At 45.4% G+C, this 24232-nt stretch overlaps 1 long non-coding RNA gene across 1 annotated transcript in view; it reads left to right on the top strand.

Moving 5' to 3' along the window:
* The window catches only part of LOC138527347 (uncharacterized), a 112138-nt gene extending 92703 nt beyond the window's left edge, over nt 1-19435 (top strand). The window contains exon 3 of the long non-coding RNA XR_011283904.1: nt 18680-19435. This is a non-coding gene — a long non-coding RNA (uncharacterized lncRNA). The remainder of the gene's footprint in view (nt 1-18679) is intronic.
* Nucleotides 19436-24232: the final 4797 nt, after the last annotated feature.

Below are 24232 nucleotides of genomic sequence, written 5' to 3'. Positions count from 1 at the left end.
GGAGAAAACTTAGCCAATATCATGCAAGACAGCCATGGGGTGATCAGCACAATCACTTGACGCCATTGAAAGGTCGCAAGTCACTCTTCCCTCCAATGCCAATCTATATACCTTGAGTTTCTCTTGCTTTACAATGATTCCCAGTGGCCTCCCAGTTCTCTGATTCTCCCTGTTACCGCTGACTCTCCAGGGGAAGATCACCGGGCACTGTAGTTGCTCAGGTTTGCTTCATTCGCTACGGTTCTCTGTCTTGTCAATTCCACCGGCATCCCACTCAGATATACGTTAAAATGACATAACCGACAACAATGTGGATGAATACTACGAAGCTGAAACTTTGCATTGCCCACATCCCCACATCCCTTTACCCTTATATGCTTACCTTACTCCTGCAGTCCTCTCCCTGCGATGGCCCTGTCCCTGCAACGTCAGTTAGTTCTGCCAATTATGGGTCAAACTTCTGCCGCAGGGTCCAATTTTGTTTCTTTTTTGTCCTCCAATTTCCATGAAAAGGAAGCAGGCGACCCCGAACCCATAATGCCGAACAAGGGGAGCGGGGGAGACCCCTGCAAACCCTGCTCCTCTTGTTCAGCATTATGGAATTTGTTTTTTGCCCATGCTGAAATCGCAGTAAATGCGCATTTGCCATTTCATTTTTGATCTTTTCGGGGAATACCGTCCTGCTCTCGGTTCTCTCTCCTTGTAGGACCAGGTACCTCTGCTGGTAAGCAGAAGTCTCGCTGCCTCCTCGGACTAGTGATTTTGGCGTCTTCTGGACAGGTGCATTGACCACCACAAAGTTTTCATGCCCTTGTCACCACCAGGATTCAGATTCCCGTCCCCCTGTCTCTCATCACACATCTGAAAGTCATGGGCTTCTCATCTCTCCTCGGCTCTGCCTCTCGCAGATGTCACAGCATCAGGGGAGCTTCCCCTGTTTATGCTCTTTGCTCCCCTTCTGGATTTTACTACGTCTCGGCGAATCCTGTGCCTCCTTCTTCTCCATCATTCTACTCGCCTCAATTACAAGGCAGTCTCTCCTTGATGTCTATTTCAATTGTGGCTCTGGCGCAATCTCTGTCTTCAATAGTGTTCTGCATATCTGATAGTCCCATATATGCCACCAAGGGAAATGGCTTAGGGAGTTCCTCACAGGAACGGGAGTCCTTGTCCCCTAAGAGGGAGTCTCTCCCAGGGAGGTCCCACCTGTCGCGACCCCTAGGGAGGGTGTTGCGGAGCAGACTCACCTCCCTAGCCTCACTGACAGGGCTCAAACGAATTCCCTCGATTCATGTCACTCCCCACATCCACAGTTGCCTTTCTAATTCCTTGGGTCATCTGTCCTCCTGAATGTATGCGTAGTAGCGGGTACCTGTGAATTAAAGATTTTCAATGTCGTCAAAGGATTTTCATGACATGATAATACACCACAAGACAGAATTGCGTAAAGCGCACAGTGCAGTGTGAAGTTAAAAAGATTACTGTGGGGAATGTGTCTTTCCTGTCATACAATGGGCTTTAAACAATCATCCATGTGTCTGCATTTGATGTAAGTCATACAATGGAGACGACAGTGATAACTTGCGATGGTAAACAATCGATAAATAAGGAGGAGGGCCTGGGTTTGGCAGTACCCATTTCCTGTTTAACAGCTCATGCACCTGGCTGCCCCACCTCCAACAAAATCAAAATGGAATTGCCTGTCAAGCAGTGAGGGATCAAGGGTTGGCAAGTGGGGTTGGATAAATCCATTTCAGCTTAGAGAATTGAATTCTCTCAAGACGTAGCATAGACTGCATTACGGTTATCTTTCCCACTGGCCGGAGTCGACCTGGAAACGGATCCTCTAATAGCTTGGGTGAGATTAAGCGACGTTTCCATGATTGCGGAGCCGGGAAGCATCGGGTCATTGCAGACTGCTTTTGCTTGGCTGGCTAGTTGCCAGCACCAAGCTGACAATGACATAAAAACGGTCCAGCTTCTGGTGGCAGCGGATTGACTAGCTGACAGCTTTAGAGGATAAGTCTAATACAAATTGATGAAAGCATTGAGAGGAGATTTTTTTTATTTTTTAAAAGGGACGGTCACAAGCCAGCCTTAATGGATTCATACAACGTGCCAGAGGAGTGTTATGGCCAAGTAGCAACTGAGTCACTGAGTCTTGCAGTCTTGAATTAAGGCACGTCCCGGGAGGATAGCTCAGCGGCAACATGCTCGCCTTGGAAACAAGACGACATGAAGCAACACAGGTTCGATCCCCGGGTCGGTGCTTAGAAACCTCTGGGTATTAAGCGCGTTTTAAATACGCAATTAAGCGACATATTCCTTGATGCCCCGGGGCTGTGTGAGCGCTTTAAAAATGCTAAATAAACAAGTTGCCCTTCTGAAAATACTTTGAACTGTAAATCAGGCAAAGCAAGGAGTCAGGATGTGCCATTTCCAAAACCACCTGCAATGAGAAAGAAGCTTTTTGGATGGTTTAATATTCTTTTCAGAAAAATTGCAGCACTTGGGCCAAAAGTGATATTATGTTATTGTGATTTATATTGTGCATCCCTGCCATTTTCATGGTCTCCAGGTGCTCTGGCAGATCTAAAAACAAAGTAGGACTGGGGGGGCTTACTGGGTTTGAGAGGGAAATCGCAAAAGATCTTTGATGTGCTGTTGGTAGCTTCAATTCGGAAAAAACGGTAACTGTGTGCTGTTTTTTTTTTTAGTTGGTAGATGTTATGTGGGGTTTGGTGTATGCGTATGTATGCAGAGATTTGTGTGTAATTGGTTTAGTTTCTTCTTGGGTGTTGCGTAGTGTGTGCAGTTTGCGGAGGGTATAGGTTTTTGCTTTGGTTGAGATATGAGTTTGTTTGATCGATGTTTGAAGGTGAGTAAGGAGGATGGTGGAGACTTTTAGCAGGATTAGTGGACAATTGCATCAATATTCAGCTAAATTCAGTACAGTGACTATACTCAAAATTCAGCTAGATTCAGTACATCGGCTATAGTCAATATTCATCTAAACTGTATTCAGTGGCTATACTAAAAGGTTCTGCTAAACCCAATACAGTGCCTATACTCAAATTCAGCTAAATTCAATGCAGCGACTATCCTCAAACTCCAGCTAAATTAATTCAGTACAGTGACTATACTCAAAGGTTCAGTTAAATTCAATACAGCGCCTATACTCAAATTTAGCTAAATTCAATGCAGCGGCTATGCTCAAACTTCGGCTAAATTCAATCCTGTGGCTATACTGAAAGTATTATGCAATTCAGAGTGTTCTTTGCAGCACCCTGCAATAGGCCAAAGTACGATGGCAGGTTCTAGAATTAACTGGTTTAATTACATGAATCATGCCATTAAAAACATTTGCTTGCTGAGTTAAAATCTTGCTACTGACATCTGTGAGCAACCTGAAGTCTCAGATATGAATCCCAAAAAGGCTGACACACACACAGAGGTTCATAAATTGAGTTCTTTTGAAGTGGCTAATAATAAATATTATTATCAAACGACAAGTAACAATTCAGATTGTCGCATGCACTTTGTTAATGGAAAATAGGATTATAATTTGTTTGCAGTTCGTCTGCTAGTGTAAGTGCATTAAGGTCACATGACCGCTATCCCACAAACCCCCTAGAAGCCTATGAAGTCTGTTTTGCAAGATATCATTTTCATTTGAAAGACCTGTTTCATTATTATTTATTGGTTAAAAAGTGTTTCAACCTTAACAATGGATCATTCTAAAACTGTATTGACGCTAGCCACATATTTTTCAATTAATCTTGAACTCATAAATTAACTATGCACATATATCTTTCTACAACATAAAATCAGCTAATGTACATTATATTCGATACCTTTTTCTTTCAAATTTAAAAATCTCACATAAAAGAATTCAGAATACAAATCCATATATATACTTTTTAACCATTTTATTTATTATTTTGGAATAAACATACAAAGAACAGAAATACAACATGTTCATAACATCATGACTTTACATCCAAATTGCAAAATACACAAATCCACTACCAAGCATGCAGTACGATTCCTAAATTTATTAAATTGAAAATTCATTAACAATTGCAAATCTCCATTTCACAGCAAATGTTTAGACCTTTGACTTACAATATACACTTCCATATTTTAAAGGCGAAGAAGAATTCAAAGTGAAGATAAAAACAATATCAAGTATTAAAATTGCACTCGCAGTCTTCACATAACTTGATAAGTATTGGGCTGTCTACAATAACTCCTTTCCCATTCCTACAAATAGTACATTAGATATTTTCTACATTAAAAAACCTAACAAATTGTATAACCGCTAAGGACACTGGCGTTGTGGCACCCCCCCAACATCCTTAACTACTATTGCTCAAGACATGGAATGAATGAACTCCTTAAGGGTCATCACAGGAATTAGCAGAAATTTAGGGCAATCAATAACCAAACGTTTCAGAGTTTTCACTTTGGTCCTTTTCTTACAAAACCTTCAAAACCCAGCAGGTTCTTGTATCACCTTTCGTCTTAGTAATATTGCACCTGTAGGTAAAATATTCCATCTGAATCTATAAAAGTCCCAGCTTGGCACAGAACAGGGAAATAGTCTTAAGTAGGAGGCCATCTGAGCAAGTTGTTTATGTTCCTGCCCTAGATTTTTAAGGGAGACATACTTGTGACACATCTCTACTGTACTGACCCAATCGTGCCCTTTTAAGGACAACTTTGCCCTAATAGGGTCGATCTTCAGCTCTTCAGGAGTACAAGCAATTTCTTTTACAATGTCTTGACAATAGTGCCGCAAAATACGCACCAATGACTTTTTTTCCTTAATCCCTTTAGTGGCCAGTTCGCCATATAACATATCAGTAGATGGCTGAATCAGTTTATTATATAACTGCATTAGCCTCCGCTGGGAACTAGCAGCCACTGAGTTGATACCTAGTTCATACTTTATGGCAGCCAGTGGTATGGCATTTGGAATACACAAGACTTTCCGTCACAAATGGCTCTCCATCTTTCCCAAAATATCAATTTCCCACAGCTCCATCGATTCAATACCATATATTATCTTGGGTGTACCTTTCCACTCATAATACTTTCTAAGCAGCGTCAGAGAAAACCTACAATATTTGCATTATAAAATCTTCATTTGTGCAATTGGCAGGACCACTTCTTGTTTAAGGTAAACCTTCATTTGTTTCTTATTAGGTTGTGCCAGAAGTGGAAAGCCAAGATGAATCAGGCTGTCTGCTATCTCCATCCTCGCTTTACCTATTTGCCAAGCAAATGAATGTCTTTTCCTACCCCTGACCAGCCTTAAAATGTTTGTTTGCCCACCATCATTTTAAGGCAGTTTAGCAAAGCATAATCCAAAAACCCTCCAATTAGAGGCTCTCAGCCTACTGGTGTTAAATCAAAAAGTATGAAATCGTCTGTAAATGAGAGCCAAATTATTCGAGTAGAACCAATTCTACGGAAATAAGTGTACATTTTACCAGGTGTTCACCCACATCTGATACATAGAAGTTAAAGCGGCAGGGGGCCAGAATGAGGTACCCACAGAAATAATTGAATCCAAAAATACGCAATGAGAAATTACCGAATTTATTTTGTTGAATTTGTAAGGTATTTTTGTATATTGTAAACAATACATAGATGTGGGGTGGGGTAAGGATATAGGTGAAGGTAGGGTGAAGTGGGAAGGGCAGGAGGTCTCCCACTGTATTATTTAAAAAATGTAGACTACAACAAATTTGGTAATTTCTCAGTAGGTATTTTTTTTTCTTCAATTCATGGTAATCCCCAGAAAGCATCAGTACCTCAGTCCTGTACTCGTATCGATTCTCCAGGATAAAGCACCAGATTGATCTAGTCTGACTTGGATATTGCTACCCCCATGAAGCCCCACTATTAATCAAAGGAGATCTGAGGGTATACCCCACTACCACAATTTCCACCACAGATGTTTCCTATTAACTAAGTTAAAGGCTGACATCAAATCTATTGACGCCACATAGATGTTTTCATGCTTTCCCCTCTCGACCTTCTTCTGCAGACAGCTGAGGATGTAGCAATTAAGATCCGTTCCATGCTTTTTTCTAAAGCCAATTTGCGGCATCTTAAACTTGCCAGCTCTATGGCAAAATCAATTCAGTTTCCCCTGACCGCATTGATCTGACAGGCCTCTGCCCCCCCCCGCATACTATTCACTACATTCCAAAAAATGCCACAGTCTTTACTCTTAAGAATATTCAGCATGGAATCTCCATCCTGCTTTATTAAGCAGGCCCGTTGGTTTACGAGACCAGTTTTGAAATCTCTGCCTCATTCTTTTGATCTGTTCCCCCTCTATAACCAAATTCAACTTCTTTCCCTTGATCGCTCTGATATCCTGCCTCATCAAACGTTTTCCTTCACCCACTGTCGGACCAAAAATATGCCTACATTTTCCTGGCTTCTTCAGCCTGATCCCAGCATTTTTCCTACGATCAAAAACCTTCCTCGTGCTATCCTGAAGAAACCCTTTGTAATTAATCAAATTGAATGTATTCATTTTCCACTCAAAGGTGGTATGTTTACCAATGTTCCCACAAAGTGATTAATACATTTCAATAGAAGCCTTATTCCAAGTGATTCAATTCCTGCTATAATTCGTGGTCAATTCACTAGAAGCACGAAATGTACAGACCTTTAGTTGTATATCAATATTAGTTATCAAGAAACAATGATCACTCAATTCATCACACGCTATATTCAGTTCTCAACACCTCTCAAGCAACCTTAGATGCACCAAAATGTAGTCCAAAGTTGAATCACTTGTCTCCACTGCCAACTGGGTTTACCCAGAAAGTCACCTTCTATAGATCCATTCAATATGTGTAACCCTATTTCAGACAAACAACTTAGTCATTTATGGACCCGTGTTACCTGTTTTTGGCCTAGCTCCTGGTTCTTTCTCTCTACACTGAGTTCCATATACATCTCTGTCACCTCTTTCAACCGGTGGAACTATTATACGAAATCTTGCATACCATTCCCCCCAGCCTTTATATTTAGACCTCCCAGAGTAGTCTGAGTACATTTCCTCAGCATTTATTCAATGACATCAAATCCAATCTGTCTCAAGGGTGCAGACTCTCTGATGATGGCATCAAAGACAATCCGAGATTTAATATCTAGCGTGACCACATAATTTTGTGTGGAATCAATAAACTCCACTCTTTTAATACCTTTTGTTGATATTGCTCTAAGATTAGAAACCTTGGTAAAGAGGGTCATAATGTTAGTGTGATTCTGTGTTAGCTGCTTGCCATCTTGAAATAGTCTTTCCACCAAAATCCTTTGTTCACCCTTCAACTTGTTCTCACACTGACTTCGCCTTTTTGTCCCTCCCAATTGGTTGACTTCCAACCTCCTACTATTCTCAGCACCATCTCGTGGTCCCAAACTCTCGGGCCCCCCTCAACCGACTTGTGGTCTTATCACACCCTTTATTGGTCAGATCAATAGACTCCAATTTATTAAGCTTGGCCGACCTACTACATTCCTCCTGTGCAGAGCTCAATGCTCCCTTCAAAACACTGAACACCGGGCCCTGAATGGTACCATTGAGTCAACCATTCTGCCAACCCCTTTAACATCCAATGCCAGACCCAAAAGGCTCCCTTCCTCTTCATCTCTTATAACTTTCCTTTTATTCTTAGGATCACCACTTAATCTCCTGCAGAATCTTCATGAGTCCTGTTGGATGCTAATGGAATCTCCTTACAATCCTGGCTAAATGGCAAGTACTCTGTTGTATGCGTTCCAACCAACCTACTTTTTTCACAAACCTGAGGTAAATGACAGGCTGGCACTGTGCTCATCAGTCCCCTCTTTTCCCGAGTTCTCCCTATTTATTACCCTAGACGTTCTTGAGCCTTTTCCATAATCGTTCCTATATCGTGAATCAGCATTCCCTATGATGTTTGCATACCAATCGATTTCGATGCTATTGCACCACCACGTTTAATTAAACCACCCTCATTATCCAATCCATCACCCATACTAAGGAGTCTGAATAAGCTGCCCCCTTTAGTGATAGACCTATGAATATTTTCTCGGACACTCGCACCCACCTACTCTGTTTGTGTTGCCAGAGTACTACCAGTCGTAGTTCTTGATAGTACCAAATCAGCACTCATCGCACGACCAACAGACATTGGGCCTCATTATGAGTCCGGCGGTAGCTGTGCCGGTAAAAATGGCATGGCTACCACCGGAGGCATTTTTTTCTGGCACCCGGAAATGGGCAATTACTGGGGCATTACAGCCCCAGCGGACCTGGTAATTAGCCATTTCCAGGGGCCGGAAAATATTACTCCCCATTCCCATTCGAGTCCCATTGGATTCAATGGGAATGGGGAAGTCTGATGCACCGGCACCATTCATGAATGGTGCCGGTGCATCTGTCGAGGCCTGCGAGCCGGTGCTTTTCCGCCCGCCAGAGCAGACCTGGCGGGCGGAAAGGCACCCACTCGCAGAACTCGTAATTTGCCGGTCCGGAAACAACAGTACCAGCAAACTTACCGGTAGTGTTGTTTCCGGACCCGCAACCTTATAATAAGGCCCATTGTTCTTAGTTGCTCAGTGTCCTGCCGGGCCAATGTCGCAGTCGCTATTATTCCCCACCGAGCTGTCCACCTCTTCCAAATCTGATACACCTTTTACAGTTGCCGACCCGTGACATGTCTTTTACTGTTGCCAGTCCGTTTTTAAGGCATCATAAATAGTCAAGTTTCTCAAAAATTTGCAGAATGTTCTCTTTTTGTTATTCAAAAATGTCATATATTTGTATTCCTTCCCCCAGACCTGGACTGATGTTCTTAGTTATTTTTGCTGATTTTTTACCCACCTATGCTGGTGTCAGTTCAAGGGGGTTTTGATTAGAAATAACCTCTGCCGAACCCGCCACCACTTTCTCCTGGGGAGGCAAAGAATTTGGTCCAGCAAAATTATTCCCAGAATGCTTTTCTGGGGTATTTTACTTGTTTTGGGAGACAGAGGAAGTCTGTAGCATTGCAATAGCTTGTGAGAGATCTGACATACCCGCGCCTGGTTCGACGTCCAATAAGGACCTTCATTGTGTTTCATTATGCACATTCTCCCCCTTGTTAATACGTGCCTGCTGCCCGACTTCCATTTGAATGTTCTCGTATAAATTGGAAAATGTAGAGAGTACATAAATTAGAGCTCGCAGTGCCCTTCTGGCACTTTCCTCCGCTACCAGCTCTCCAGATGGGGTGATGAGAGCTTTAGTTGCCGCGGTTCCGTTGTAGAAGTCAAAGAGGACATAGAGTGACCACGGTCCTCACTATCTCCTTCAAAAAAAATTGGTGGAGTGTTATCCTGGCATGGTGACATGATGTTACCCAAAGGTATATGTTGCTCAAGTGTTTCTAACATCTCCACGCCAGTTATTAAGGGCGTCAGCACAACGACCCGCCCCGCCAATTCAGCATAGACTGTTTTAAGCCTCCTTCCAATACCCCCGCATTTTAAAAAAAAAGTAATGTTCTGTTGTTCCCTCTGCCCCACCGACATGACCTCTTTGTTCCCTTCTCACGGGGAAGGAGGTAACAGGAGAGCACAGGCCATCTCGAACATAAGTTCATCCAACGGTGGGACTGCAGGTTTAGTTAGTCTTCACAGGGCGTGCATTTCTCCAAAGACCAAAAGGCACAAATCAAATTACACTCACTGTGTCCCAACGGTGCCAGCGATGCATATATAGCAGCAAAATTCCAACTGAGCAGATTAGCAATGTTCTGCGTCCTGACTCGTGAAAGCCAGGCCATCCCGCAGACCCACGTAATTGCATAACACCTCCAAAGGCAACCAGCAAACTGCCAACTGCTTCAACACTCTGCAGCACTCCCCGCGTGCGCTCCGCTCTCTCCCCGTTCTTTAATGGCTCATAGGAGTGTCTCAGCAATAGGCAGCAATAGGCAGCAAGAAAAGACTCTGAATGAGAAAAGCAGCATTACCTGCCAACTGCTTCAAAACTCCTTCTTCTTCTTAATTAACGAACGCGTGGGCGGACCCACGCAGGCGCTTCCCCATCCTAAAGGATGATGTGCACCACCTACACCAATCAACACACAGGCCACACTTCCACACAACCACCCGCAACCCCACCGCAAACAACCACACCCCACCAATCCAACACCAGCCACTCGCAATCCCACCGCAAACAACCACACCCCACCAATCCACACCAACAGACACTACACCCCAAACTCACACCACCCCGGGAGCCCGGAGACCGGCGCGCAGACCCGCGAGACCCCAGCCCGTACGCCTACACATGCGCTTCAGGCGAGGCACCGCGCGCTGCCGCCAACCCACCGCGACTAACCCAAGCGACACCCACACACGAACCTCCAGCCACAAACAACTACTACCCCAAAACAACACCTGCCACCTGCAACCCCACCGCAAACTACCACACCCCACCAATCCAACACCAGCCACCCGCAATCCCACCGCAAACAACCACACCCCACCAATTCACACCAACAGACACTACACCCCAAACTCACACCACCCAGGGAGCCCGGAGACCGGCGCGCAGACCCGCGAGACCCCAGCCCGTACGCCTACACATGCGCTTCAGGCGAGGCACCGCGCGCTGCCGCCAACCCACCGCGACTAATCCAAGCGACACCCACACACGAACCTCCAGCCACAAACAACCACTACCCCAAAACAACACCTGCCACCTGCAACCCTACCGCAAACTACCATACCCCACCAATCCAACACCAGCCACCCGCAATCCCACCGCAAACAACCACACCCCACCAATCCACACCAACAGACACTACAACCCAAACACACACCACCCAGGGAGCCCGGAGACCGGCGCGCAGACCCGCGAGACCCCAGCCCGTACGCCTACACATGCGCTTCAGGCGAGGCACCGCGCGTTGCCGCCAACCCACCGCGACTAACCCAAGCGACACCCACACACGAACCTCCAGCCACAAACAACTACTACCCCAAAACAACACCTGCCACCTGCAACCCCACCGCAAACTACCACACCCCACCAATCCAACACCAGCCACCCGCAATCCCACCGCAAACAACCACACCCCACACCAACAGACACTACACCCCAAACTCACACCACCCAGGGAGCCCGGAGACCGGCGCGCAGACCCGCGAGACCCCAGCCCGTACGCCTACACATGCGCTTCAGGCGAGGCACCGCGCGCTGCCACCAACCCACCGCGACTAACCCAAGCGACACCCACTCTACCACACGCACCACTAGCCACCCTACCACAAACCACACCCAGCCAATCCACACCAACAGCCACCCCACCACAAACAAACGCCCCCCACCAACTCACTCCCTGACCCCAGCTCCGCTTCTCCCGCCACTACTAATCGCATGCGCCACCCGCGCAACACCCCTCAACAGCCCGACCACCGACCCGAAACACGCCGACCGCACTCCAACGTTCAAACCCCAAACCACCGGGGGCCCGCACTCCGTCTGCCGCCTCCGAAACTCAAGGCCTCGAAGCGCCACGAACTGCGTGCGCCCCGCCCTCCACCATGCTTCAAAACTCTGCAGCACACTCCGCATGAGCTCAATGCTGCGCCCCCGTTCTTGAATGCCTCGTAGCAAGACCTTTCTATTTTAGTCGAAAGAGCCATTTTTAGTTTGTGCTACTCGCACCACCTATAAGACAAAACTGTTGAAATAGAGTACACATAGGGAGAAATGGCAAATGAAGGGGAACAAACAGCCTCTCTGTGTTGTTTTGTTATCCCCACCCCATTGACTGTCCATGTTCATGCTAATCCCTATGACCACATTCCCATGCAACCCCTACTCATCCCTGACTAGAACTCCTCCTCATGGGAACTCTTTAAGCTTGTTTCAATCAAGCATTACCATCAAACGTTGCACTCCTATTGCCTGACAGTGTTTTCTCAAAATAGTCTTCTGAGAATTAATGACTTAAAAGGAGTTGTAAACATGCTTCTGGTGTAATAAAAATGTCTTAACCAGGTCTGTCTTCAGCCACTAGATTTATAAGCATGGTGTGTGCCTTTCACTGAAGTCCTGTTAAAAACAAGCATTGGCAAAGTCAACAGTTTTGGCTTAATTATAAGTATTAGGCATTTATTTGCCTGGCACTTCTATTAGATGCCCAGGTACTCGCTCCATTTTGCACCTGCTACCATCAATAGCCAGTTAATACCACTGCGGCAGTGATTGGCAAGTGCCTTTCCCATGCCTACAAAAGACCAAAATGTTGGCATTGCCAGTGCTTGTTCTTCTTGTTGGGTAGTTTCATCCTACAATCCTATGTAAACTTACAGAAGCCACGCCTGCTAAAATCGAAAAAGTTTCTTTGAAGAGGACAAAAGGGACGCATGTTTTGTTTGTTCTTGCGTACGTTTCTTTCTGGTCACGTGGCAGCAATTTCAAGGCTCGCGAGGACAGTGGCTGGAGGAAATGTCAAGGTGAAAATAGCGGCTCTTTGTGTACTCGAGAAATCTCCTGAAAACATCCACTTTTCTTAACAGAGGTGGCCTTTAGAAAATCATGCTTAATTTGTCGCTTCAGAAAAAAAAGCTTCTATGCTCCTATAGTTCTCAAACCAAATCTCCCGGGCAACGCGGCCTGCGCCTGATGACACAAACCTATTAATGTATGGACCGCCTGAAGGCCACGGACAGTTATTGCAAGAATGCGATGTATCCGTGGGGTGGGGGTCATTCGGGTAAGAAGATAGAATTAACCCCTGCCGGACCCGCAAACACTGGTTAAAGGGCCTCATTACTACTTTGTCGGTAGCCATGCCCTTAATAAGGGCATGGCTGCCACCAAAACCGGGTCTGGGTCCGGGTTCCCTGAATGGGGAATAACCGGGCTATTCCAAATTTGGAGGGCCCGGTAATTCCTTCTTCAGGAAACCCAGGCACGGACCTTCCCCATTCCCATTTGAGCCCCCATAGGGCTCAATGGGAATGCGTGCAGGGAGCTAACAACGGGCCGATTACGACCGCCCCGTTGTTAGCTCCCTTGTCCCCTCGCGGGACCGGGTAAGGACGCCCGGTTTTGCCAGGCGTCCTTACCGGGTCCCGCGAGGGAACCTCGTAATGAGGCGGAATGGGTTTAACGGGTCTGCCTCCATTAGCGGCACCCGTTAACCCATTCCGCCAGGGTCGTAATGAGACCCAAAGTCTCAATTGCACAGGTTCCGGAAATGTATTTAGAGACAGGAGGTACTGTTTGGCAAAAAATCAGTGGTTGGCACCTTAACCTTAACAATGTCTGTAGCTCACCCAGTGCTTTAACTGGGGTGAGAAATTGAGGGGGGGGGGTCGTTTGGGGGGCATGGCTTTCACTGTGGGTGCGGCCTAAAAGTGCACAAATCATAGTAAGGTGCGCAAATAAATATATAAATGCATGTGAGCATTTATGGTTTGTGTACTTTTCAAGCCACCTTTTATAAATATAGACTTTTGTAACATATTTCTACGTTTATAAAAGATGGCTTGAAACGTACACAATTCAAAGCATCTTTTATAAAGCGTTGCCAACGGAGAAAGGTGCCTCGGGCTCAGTGATCTCAGCTCAGAGCACATAGATCACAGAGCCCGAGACATCATTCACCCACTGCGAACCCGCGGGCTCTGTGATCTAATCTGCATATTAGATCACGGAGCTCGCGGGTTCGCGAGGGTCAGAGACCTGGCGAGGGCAAACAAAGGGACAGTAACTTCCTCTGATGACCCTGATGAGGGGTCATCAGAGGAAGTTACACTGACTGACAGAAGTGCCACCAGCCTCAGCGTTGCTGTGGTGGCTGGCACTTCTGTCAGCTTGCCTGACACAATGGCGGGCGCATCTCCCATCGCGGCTGCGGCCTTGGCGGGATGATGTGTCCCACCTGTGTGGGAGCGTGGGGCCTCAGCAGGGCCCCGGCTAAGCCCCACTTTCTGGAGAGTGCCTGGGCCCAGCCCCGGCAGGCCCCGGCCCACTTAAAGCACTGAGCTCATCCAATGCCCCGGAGTGGATCTCTACACCGTTTACCCCTCTGCTTGTCTCAGAGAGCATCTCACAGCACCTCACCCTCCTCGACTCTCAGCCTGCAGCTCACTAAGCGGTCAGATGGCACAGCAATAGATCACTCGCTTTGACATCCGTGAAGAGTCTGCTAACGCAGGTTTAAATCCCGGCATGGCCAAACTCAGACTTTCATCCTTACACTGTGGCTAATAATATGTTGGAGGGCTTGTAGTGCTGTATAAATGCTCCTCCCTCCATATTTCTCAGTGGAAGCACGCTCACCTCACAGTGCACAGCTTCTTTCATCTCTACAGGGTAGCTCTCCTCATCTCACAGCAAGTATCGGCCCACATCTCTCAATGAGGAGCTATTTTCATCTCAGTGTGCACCTCTCCTCATCTGATAGCATGTAGCTCCTCACATCTCTAAGTGGAGCACTCCTCACAGAGTTTCTCTCGCCACATCTCTCAGTATTAGTGGCCTCATCTCACAGCATGGAGCTTGTTTCATTTCTCATAGCGTAGCTCTCCTCATCTCACAGCGTGGAAGTTGTTTCATCTCTCACAGAGTCTCTCTACCAGTGGCGTGTCCAGACTCTTTCACTGAGGTGGCCCAAGTGGGGCAATGACTTATGCAGGAGTAGCATGAAGTATGTGCGTACAGAAACATAATGATCATAGTTTAGGATAAGGGGGTGGCCAATCAGATTCCAGAGGTAGCGCGTACCATCCCGGGCCACTCCCTGGACATGCCACTGCTCTCCACATCTCTCAGTGTACATGTCCTCTTCACAAAACGTGGAGCTTCTTTCATTTCCCATAGTGTAGCTCTTCTCATCTCACAGCGTGGGGGTTGTTTTATCTTTCAGTGTATAGCTCTCCTCCTCTGATAACATGTAGCTCTCCTCATCTCACTGCATGTATCTCTGCGCATCTCTCAGTCTAGCTTCCCTCGTCTCACAGCATGGCACTTCTTTCATCTCTACAATGTAGCTCTCCTCATCTCATAGCATGGATCGCTGCACATCTCTCAGTGTAGCTTCCCTCCTCTCACAGTGTGATGCGTCTTTCCTCTCTACAATGCAGCTCTCCTCATCTCACAGCATATAACTCTGCACATCCCTAAGTGTAGCTTCCCTCCTCTCACAGTGAGGAACTTGTTTCATCTCTACAATGTAGCTCTCCTCATCTCACAGCATATATCGCTGCACATCTCTCAGTGTAGCTTCCCTCCTCTCACAGCATGGTGCTCCTTTCATCTCTACAATGTAGCTCTCCTCATCTCACAGCATATAACTCTGCACATCCCTAAGTGTAGCTTCCCTCCTCTCACAGCGAGGAGCTTGTTTCATCTCTACAATGTAGCTCTCCACATCTCACAGCATGTATCTCCCCACATCTCTCAATGTAGCTTCCCTCCTCTCACAGCATGGCACTTCTTTCATCTCTACAATGTAGCTCTCCTCATCTCACAGCTTGTATCTCCCCACATCTCTCAGTGTAGCATCCCTCATCTCACAGCGTGGTGCTCCTTTCCTTTCTACAATGTAGCTCTCCTCATCTCACAGCATGTTTCTCCACACATCTCTCAGTGCAGCTTCCCTCCTCTCACAGCGTGGTACTTCTTTCATCTCTATAGTGGAGCTCTCCTCATCTCACAACATGTATCTCTGCACATCTCTCAGTGTAGCTTCCCTCCTCTCACAGCAAAGAGCTTGTTTCATTTCTCATAGTATAGCACTCCTCATCTCACAAAGTGGAAGTTGTATCATCTCTCAGAGTACAGCTCTCCTCATCTGATAACATATAGATCTCATCATCTGATAGCATGTCGCTCCCTACATCTCTCAGTGTGTACCTCTCCTTAACTCACAAAGTTGAGCCTGTTTCATCTCTCAGTGTGTGGCTCTCCTCATCTGCTAGCATGTAGCTCCCCACATCTCTCAAAGTTGAGCTCTCCTCTCTCACAGAGTTTCTCTCTCTCTCACTACATTTCTCAATGTGGAGCTCTCCTCATGTCACTTCATGGAGCTTCTTTCATCTCTCAGTGTGTATCTCTCCTCAACTCACAAAGTGTAGCTTGTTTAATCTCTGAGTGTGTAGCCCTCCTCATCTGATAGCCTGTAGCGCCCCACGCCTCTCAGAGTTTAGCTCTCCTTATCTCACAGCGTGTATGCCTCTTCTCTCAGGTGGCAGCTCTCCTCACCTTGCAGCGTATATCACTCCACATTTCTCATACTGGCACTCTTCTCATCTCACAGTGCTTAGCTCTCCTCATCACTCAGCATGCAGCCCTCCATCACTCAGGGTGCAGCTCAGTTCACCTCCCACCATATAAGTTCTCCATGTCTCATTTTCTAGCTCTCCTCATCCGATAGCATGTAGCTCTCCTTATCTCACATCATTGAGTGCTCTTTATCTCACAGCGTGTAGCTCTTTTCATGTCTCATCATTTTGGAGTTTACAGTCTTGAGTTCTATTCCTCTGACAACTTGTAGCTCTCAGAGGCATAGCTAGAGCTGGACTGGGGGAGGGCTATAGCCCGGGTGTTTTGGTTATAGCCACGGGTAGAAGCTGAGGGGCTACAACCAAATGACTAGCTAGCCCCGAGTCCTGACAGTCCCGACATCAGCATAGCCCTGGATCTTTTACAAACCTAGCAACACCCCTGGTAGCTCCCAACTCCCTTCTCCGGCCCATAATCCAATACTCCATCTTCTGACTAGAAGGAAAATTTGACAAATTGAATCAGACAAGGACATTCAGGGGTGAAACACTGCACCCACAATTCAGAGTGTAGACAAGACCATGCATGCATTAATAAAAGAGACTAAGGGCCTCATCACAAGTTGGGCAATGCTGTAAAAAATGTGGCAGTAATATCGTTACCACTGCATTACCACATAGTTGGGTGGAAAGTTGGAAGATTCACCTCCAGCTCTGAAAAAATGCCTCATTGAGTCCTATGGATTCAAAAGAAATGGGGTCTTACACCGCCACGTGACTTGTGATCCGGCCGTAATCCCACCAAACCAAGTGGTGGTAATGATGAATTGCATTCAGCGGTATTCTGGCAGATTTACTGGCGGATACCACCCAACTTGCGATGCGGCCTAAGTCCCTTTATAAAAGAACAGAATATCTGGGAAATTGTGTGTCAGGGGGCCAGATAAGGTTCCTGGGGCTACCATTTGGAGCAGAAAGAGTTGACCCAGTGTCTTTTCGCAGAGCTTTGGATCCCAGAGCTGTTGGATCAGAGTGTGTAGGACGACCTCCCAAGTACATTGAAAGATTCTACAGAGTTAAAACAAAAGCATGAAATGCCAGCTGGAAAGAGGGAGGCAGGTCGTCACATCTACACAGAGTCGCAGACATAAGGGACAAAGAATGGATCTGTGCAACAGCCAGGGGTAAACGTGCTCCTGAATATGAGCAGCAAAGAATACACTTTTTCCCTAATTGGGCTTGAGAAAACAGTTGACATATGAAGTTAACCCCTTCACTGTTCGGCTATTATGCATGTCTATGCAAATAGGGTGAACATACTTGCCCTAACCCCAGAGGCATTGCTAGGAGTGGTCTGAGGGGCCACAGCCCCAGGTCTTTTGGTTGCAGTCCAAGATAGAAGCTCAGGGTCTACAACCAAAAGGCTAATTAACCTCGAGTACCGACAGTCCTGACATTAGTGTAGCCCGGATATTTTCCAGACCTAGCCACACCCTGCCTAACCCTTTAACTGTTGGGCCATTATGCATGTCTAAGCAAATAGGACAAACATATTTGTCCTCAGCCCTCAAAAGGCGTTTCATTAACAGAGGGTCTGAGTGTGACTCCTGCAATCTGCTGAATTGAGAGGGTCTTGGGGAGAGGGGATATTTTTTGAAGGACCCAGTTAGAGTAAAGGCATTGCTGGACTCTAATTCAGGGAGAGAGCCTGGAGCAAGGAGGAAGACCTGAGGGAGATAGTGTTTTGAAGGAGGAGCTTGAAGTATTGTTTGATCGCAATATCTTGTTCACTATAATATGTTGCTATTTTTTTATACGTGGGCGTAGCACCATCTTTCAAGATGTCTTAACATTGCTGACCCCCCCTCCATAGTTGTACTAGTTCATAGTTCACAATAGCGTTAGTTTGAAGAGTGTTAATCATGTGTGGCCATGGAAATTTAAGCGTGAAGATCTAGCCTCTGAGGAATATTATCTAGAGGTTCCGACATATTCCTCTGTATAAAGGTAAGCAACGGCACCCAAGGGGCACGCAATTGTGTAGATAGAAAATGCACTAGTCTCGGTAGGATAGCTCAGGGGCAACGGGTTCACCCTGGAAGCAAGAAGACACGGAGCACCACAGGTTTGATCTCCGGGTCCGCGCTTAGAAAACTCCAGGTTTTAAGCGCGTTATAATTATCATATCTACTATTGTTGGAAGATGAATCAGTTATTTCTGCTTGTCCTTTGAGAGGGAATTCATTTGTCAAGTCTACCAACCAAGAATCAGCACAATTAAACTTGTAGAATTGCAATTGGATAATGTTTCCTAAGAAACAGAGGAGTTGGCACAAGTTACTGCCTGTAATAGTTTATTATTTCTTTTTTCTGTTTTTAGTGCTTTCATACCTGCAATGGAGAGAGTGAACTACCAAATCCTGATCGGGAACCAAGATGACCAATCACTGCCAACATTTCCAACTCTAGATGTACATGGGGGGAACATGGAAGGCGTAGGAATAGCGCCCCTTCTACGTGAAAGGCCATCTGCTCCAGACTCCATTCGGCAGTTGATAAGATGTTTGTGTGAAATAACAGGTGCAGTCCACTGTATAAACCTCTTGCAAACAACCTACCTTCTACAGACGTGTGTGCGCGTGGAGCACACGCTAACCATGTGACGATGGTTCTCACAATGTGCCGAGCATTGACGATGACGATGTCAGCAAAGGTGATGCTGATCACAATTAGTGACCCAAGAAAAGCCACTGTACTATGAAGTTATCCGAAGTTTAGTGATTTCAACATTTCAGTCCTAGATTCAATTCATACTTCACAAGTTGAAATAAAATAGCAATTGCTCAAATTTCATATTGATAGGTTTTATTTCCTGTGGAAGACCCATTTGGAAGCACGTCGTGTTTGGCTTCATTGTATGAATATGGACATCTTTGAGACACAATTGACTTCACAGTAAATGTTATTATTACCACCTGCTTAGGCCTGAAAATATATTTTAATTGAGACCCTAGAAATTAAAATTCATCCATACATCATGAAAATATATTCTTAGGAAAAGCTTTTTATGCCAGAACATGTCTTTTAAATATGATATTAGAAATTAGAATCCATTCATAAGTAATGGATATATTTATGATTGTATATACTTCATGAGCAGCCATCTTGATGACTTCATCAGTCGTACACGTCACGTAGCATAGAGTACCACCATGAACATTATTTATCGCTGAGTACTTTCTGGTGAAAACATCCCAGCCCCACTTTTTCCTCACTAAAACTGCCATGAACTTACAAATGCTCGCTTACTATACATAAACATGTAGCATTCCTATTTACCCTTGCCACTCACATCAGCATCAACATTATATTTTGATTAATGTGTTCTCCCTGCTGTCAATGCCATCATTCAAGATGTCTATCCACCTGCCACCCCACGTCATTGAAGGCCACAAGCTACAGTGGAAGATGTGCTTAAGTTCCTTCAGCAGGAAGGTGGACCTTGGGCCTGTAGGGGCATATAAGGATGTCTAGAGCAAAGATGCTCCTGTATAAATGAATGTTCCCTTTGTCTCCACAGAAGGAATTCTGAGAACTGTAAGGGGCAGTGAAATTGTCTATAGCCTCTCTTGACTATGGCAACTGTTCAGAGCGATACTCTGACCCAAGTATAAAGGGAAGAGGCTCGACCGACTGTTGAATCCAGAGCTGTGCCCAGGCCAGTACAGTGTAGAAGGGATCTATGAAAGGTGCTACCACTGCTTCAGGAAACCACCAGGGGGACCTAACCAGGGTGCTGACCCCCCCTGTGGAATACACAGTTGAAATGCCCTGAAGATGGATGACACTACCCAAAACTCAGGCAGACATTGCCGGAGCACAAATGGACTCAACCGGAATAAACATTAACTCAAAACTCTAGCTTTAAGAACTCTCTGCTAACTGTTGGAAAAGTAGAAAACTAAGTGTGGTGCTCATACATAAGACTTTCTGCGGTAGTGGATCTAAAAGCTTCTTAAAGCGATGCCCTCACTATGCATCCACAAGGAACTCAATGTCTAGGCTGCCCGCTGTCATCTCTTAAAACAAATACAGACAGAAGACATACAGAGCATTGCACACCTGGGCACTGGGACCCACACTCTTGAACAATCTTCACCAGCCCTTGAGATCACATCTCATCAGTGGATTCATATGTCTACGAGGACTCTGACTGCCATGATCTCACCTGGCCAGAACTAATGAAAAGTATAGTCCAAAACATGTCAAGAGCAAAGTTTGTAAAACCCTTGGGCCTGCACCGGCACTTTTACCACACTGGCAAAACACAAATTGAATATTTAGCCTTCCCATTTAGGGATGATAAATTCTTTGTGGAGATAGCTCTTACCTCAAGAAAGGCACAACAGGCGCTTATCAATAATAAAGACGATCTGGCTAAAGAAGGGCTCTGGGTTTATGAATCAGAGGAAGAAGGAATATCTGGAAATTACCGGTGGCATAATCAGACCGTAGAGGAATCCGCACCCACTGCTGTGGGTATTGCCGGAACTACTAGAGGGCTCCAAAGCAACGTAACAAGTGGTCTCAGATTAAAAGACGATCTGATAACTAAACTCCCAGAAATCATCTCGCAAATCCTCCAGAAACTGGGCGAGGAACAGAACAGTCTTTAGTCGGAGAGGCCTTAGATTAGTCTCCTGGAACACCTGAGGCCCAAGCTTTTTGAAGAAAAAGCAACTCAAAAACGACCTCTTAGAGCGCAATGACATCTTATTATTCCAGGAGACATGGTTAGCTAACTCCATCGAGATAGAGGGCTTCACAGTGCAAAACCTCATGGCCTCTCAAAAAGCCAAAGGAAGACCAGCAGGAGGAATGATAATAGCAACCAAAAATTCCGCCATTAAAAATGTGGTTACGCTCTGCAATAACCCAGTGGGCATTCAGGCCTGTAAAGCAGAGATAAGACAGAGTGACTGCCGGGCCAATCTCATTTTGGTAAACATCTATTGGAACCCAGCCATTTCCAAACTCCGAGACTTCATAGAAACTCTAAAGGAACTCTTCTCCATGGTCAAGATGAATCACATAGGAGCACAGATTGTTGTAGCAGGGGACCTGAACACAGATCTCATTAGTGTAGGAAATAGGAAAAACAGCTTAACTAAACACAGTACCACACAGAAAGGTAAACAATGGTGGGACTTCTTCCAATCATGGGATCTCGACATGATATCTGAAGACGATAGCAGTACGGACAACCCCGGACCAACATGGCGGCAGGGAAGGTTGCAATCAATAATAGACTACATCTTCGCCTCACCATCACTTACCCTGCACCCACATCATCTCACCTTAGATTGGGAAGGGGGAAGTGATCACGCGAGGATGGAACTCTACTTTCCTGAAATTCAGTGTTTTGCAAACCCACGCATCGGACAGGACTTGGAGGGCTCTAAAGGGAAACTGAAAGTAGTCAAGTACAAACATGGGGGGGAAAATTTGAATGACCAGCTAGCAATAATTCATCCCTCAATAGTGGCCGAAAAGTGCCATCCAGAAAGATTCAGAAAGTTTATATGGTCCACTTGCCGACCAAGTGAAGTACAAATAGTGGGGAAACAGACACATCTCCATCACTTCGACGAGGAAACTTTCAAAAGAAAAATAATTCTGCGACAAACAATGCGAAGTATAAGACAGACCAGAGCAGAAGATCCTCTAGGCTGTATTCAAAAATTTAAAAAAACCAAACAAATTTATAGAAACTGGTCCAAGAATCACAAACATTTAAAAATTCAAGAGAATGCTTTCGCTTCTTAGTACAAATAACTGCAGAAACTTTTGGGCAGTTCTAAATCAACTTGAAACTGGCCAAAATAGTTCTCTCTGCAACTTAGTGTCGGAACACAAGTGGGTAGACCATCTGGCCAAGAACTTCGAAGCAACAGGCTCAAGAGACATTAGCATCAGCAACATCACCTGGTCTCTGGATTTTACCGAAGAGGATATTGAAGAACTTATAACATCATCCTCTACCTCGAAAGCCGCAGGTCCGAACGGCCTCACATATCAGGTGTTAAAAAATCAGCCAAAACTCTGGTCAAAACTGCTATTCCATCTCTTTCAAGGAATCTTGAGGGAAAAAACTTTTCCACCATTGTGGAAGAATGCAGTGATTATTCCATTCTTCAAAGGGGGTGATAGGCTAAGTCCAACATGCTATCGACCCATAGCCCTCTTGGATATAGACAGTAAAATATTCATGAGAATATTAATGAGGGAACTTTCTCTATGGGTGGACTCAAATGAGATTCTCCCCCCGCACCAAACAGGTTTCAGGAAGGGTCTTTCTACCAGCCTTAATGGCCTTACACTGAACCTGTTGAGCGAAAGCTCAAATGAGAAAGAAGGCTCGCCGCTGTATGGGGCATGGGTAGATCTGTCCAAGGCATTTGACCTGGTGGACAGATCACTCCTCTGGCAGAAACTGAACAACTGGGGAATTCCAGCCCCCCTGCTGGCTATGCTCGTCGAACTACATAAAAATACTACGATCAGAGTGAGGCTGGATGACGCCGGCAACCTTTCAGAAGCAATCCAGGTCCTTAAAGGGGTACGACAAGGATGCTTGGGTGCACCAATGCTTTTCAATCTTTTTCTATCAGACATTGGAGACTTTCTGGCCTCGACGTCGCTCATCTGTCCCAGGATTAACAGCAGAAGACTACACTGGCTGGCCTATGCGGATGATCTTGTTCTTTTGGATGGATCAGCATTAGGACTGCAACATCTTTTATCCAAACTCAATGAATATGCCAAGTTAAATGGCCTAATAATCAACCCACTAAAATCTAAGGTCATGATTTTCAAACACCCAAGAAAAAAGGTAACATCAAGGATCTGGGTGTTGGACAACGAGGAAATTCCCCGAGTAGATGAGCTCATATACCTGGGATATGAAGTCTTAGCCCATCCAACTGTCTCAATAAGACCTCGAAAATCATTGCGCAAATGAAAAACTTAAACGGAAAATTTTGTAAATTTTCATTGTCACCACTCAAGAAATTCTACGTAGGCAAAGCAGTTCCTGTCCTCCTCTATGGATTGGAGGCAAAACCTTTGCTGTGGAACTATGATTGGAACAAAATTGAGGGCCTTATTTGGAAATCATCCATTTCGCTACCAATGTGCACATCGTCAGTCAGTCTGAGGTTCGAACTAGGCTTGACCTCATTGAGCTGCCATGCAGAGTGGAAACTCCTCTCACTCTACCGTAATATAATCACAGCCAGTAAGGCCACTCTTTTTTTCGATATAAACCAACATCTAAAGAAAGCAAAATCAAACCAGCTATCGAGCCTAGAAGAAAAGATTGGACAGATTCTGCATAAGCTTGATTTACCAACAGAAATCCTTCTACAAAACCCCTTGAAAGTAAAAAAAAAACTAAAAATGGCTGACTGGATCGACACAATCACAAGAGTCAGAAACCTAAAAACACTGAACTCCTTCTTGATAGCAGACAGGAAACTTGGAAACATGCCACATTACCTGGAAAAATTCCCAGATCGTGAGATAAGAAACAGCTTTCTCAGAATGCGTCTGAACTTAGCCTACACAGGAGAAATATTGGCTCAAAGAAACCAGGGAGAGAAGGCAATAAAATTCTGCGAAATCTGTAAAACTTCGAACCTCCAAACCTTGAAACATCTACTGCTGGAGTGCGAAGGCACATGGGCCATAAGAGTGTCTTTACTGAGGAGATTTGTCAGCAGAGAAGAGAGTCTAACTCAAGATGCATTCTGGAACAGACTGATCTTCGGCCAGGAAATCATGCTCACTGCAGCGATAGTAAAAGTTTCAGAGAAACTTACTATTCTAACAAAGTATCAAAAGATGACACAGCCTACTGAGCTTCCTGGTTGAC

Source organism: Ambystoma mexicanum, chromosome 14 (assembly GCF_040938575.1).
Source record: "Ambystoma mexicanum isolate Mex_15411 chromosome 14, UKY_AmexF1_1, whole genome shotgun sequence".
Taxonomy (NCBI): domain Eukaryota; kingdom Metazoa; phylum Chordata; class Amphibia; order Caudata; family Ambystomatidae; genus Ambystoma; species Ambystoma mexicanum.
The sequence above is the reverse complement of the archived record's forward strand: the minus strand, read 5'-3'. Positions and strand labels throughout refer to the sequence as shown.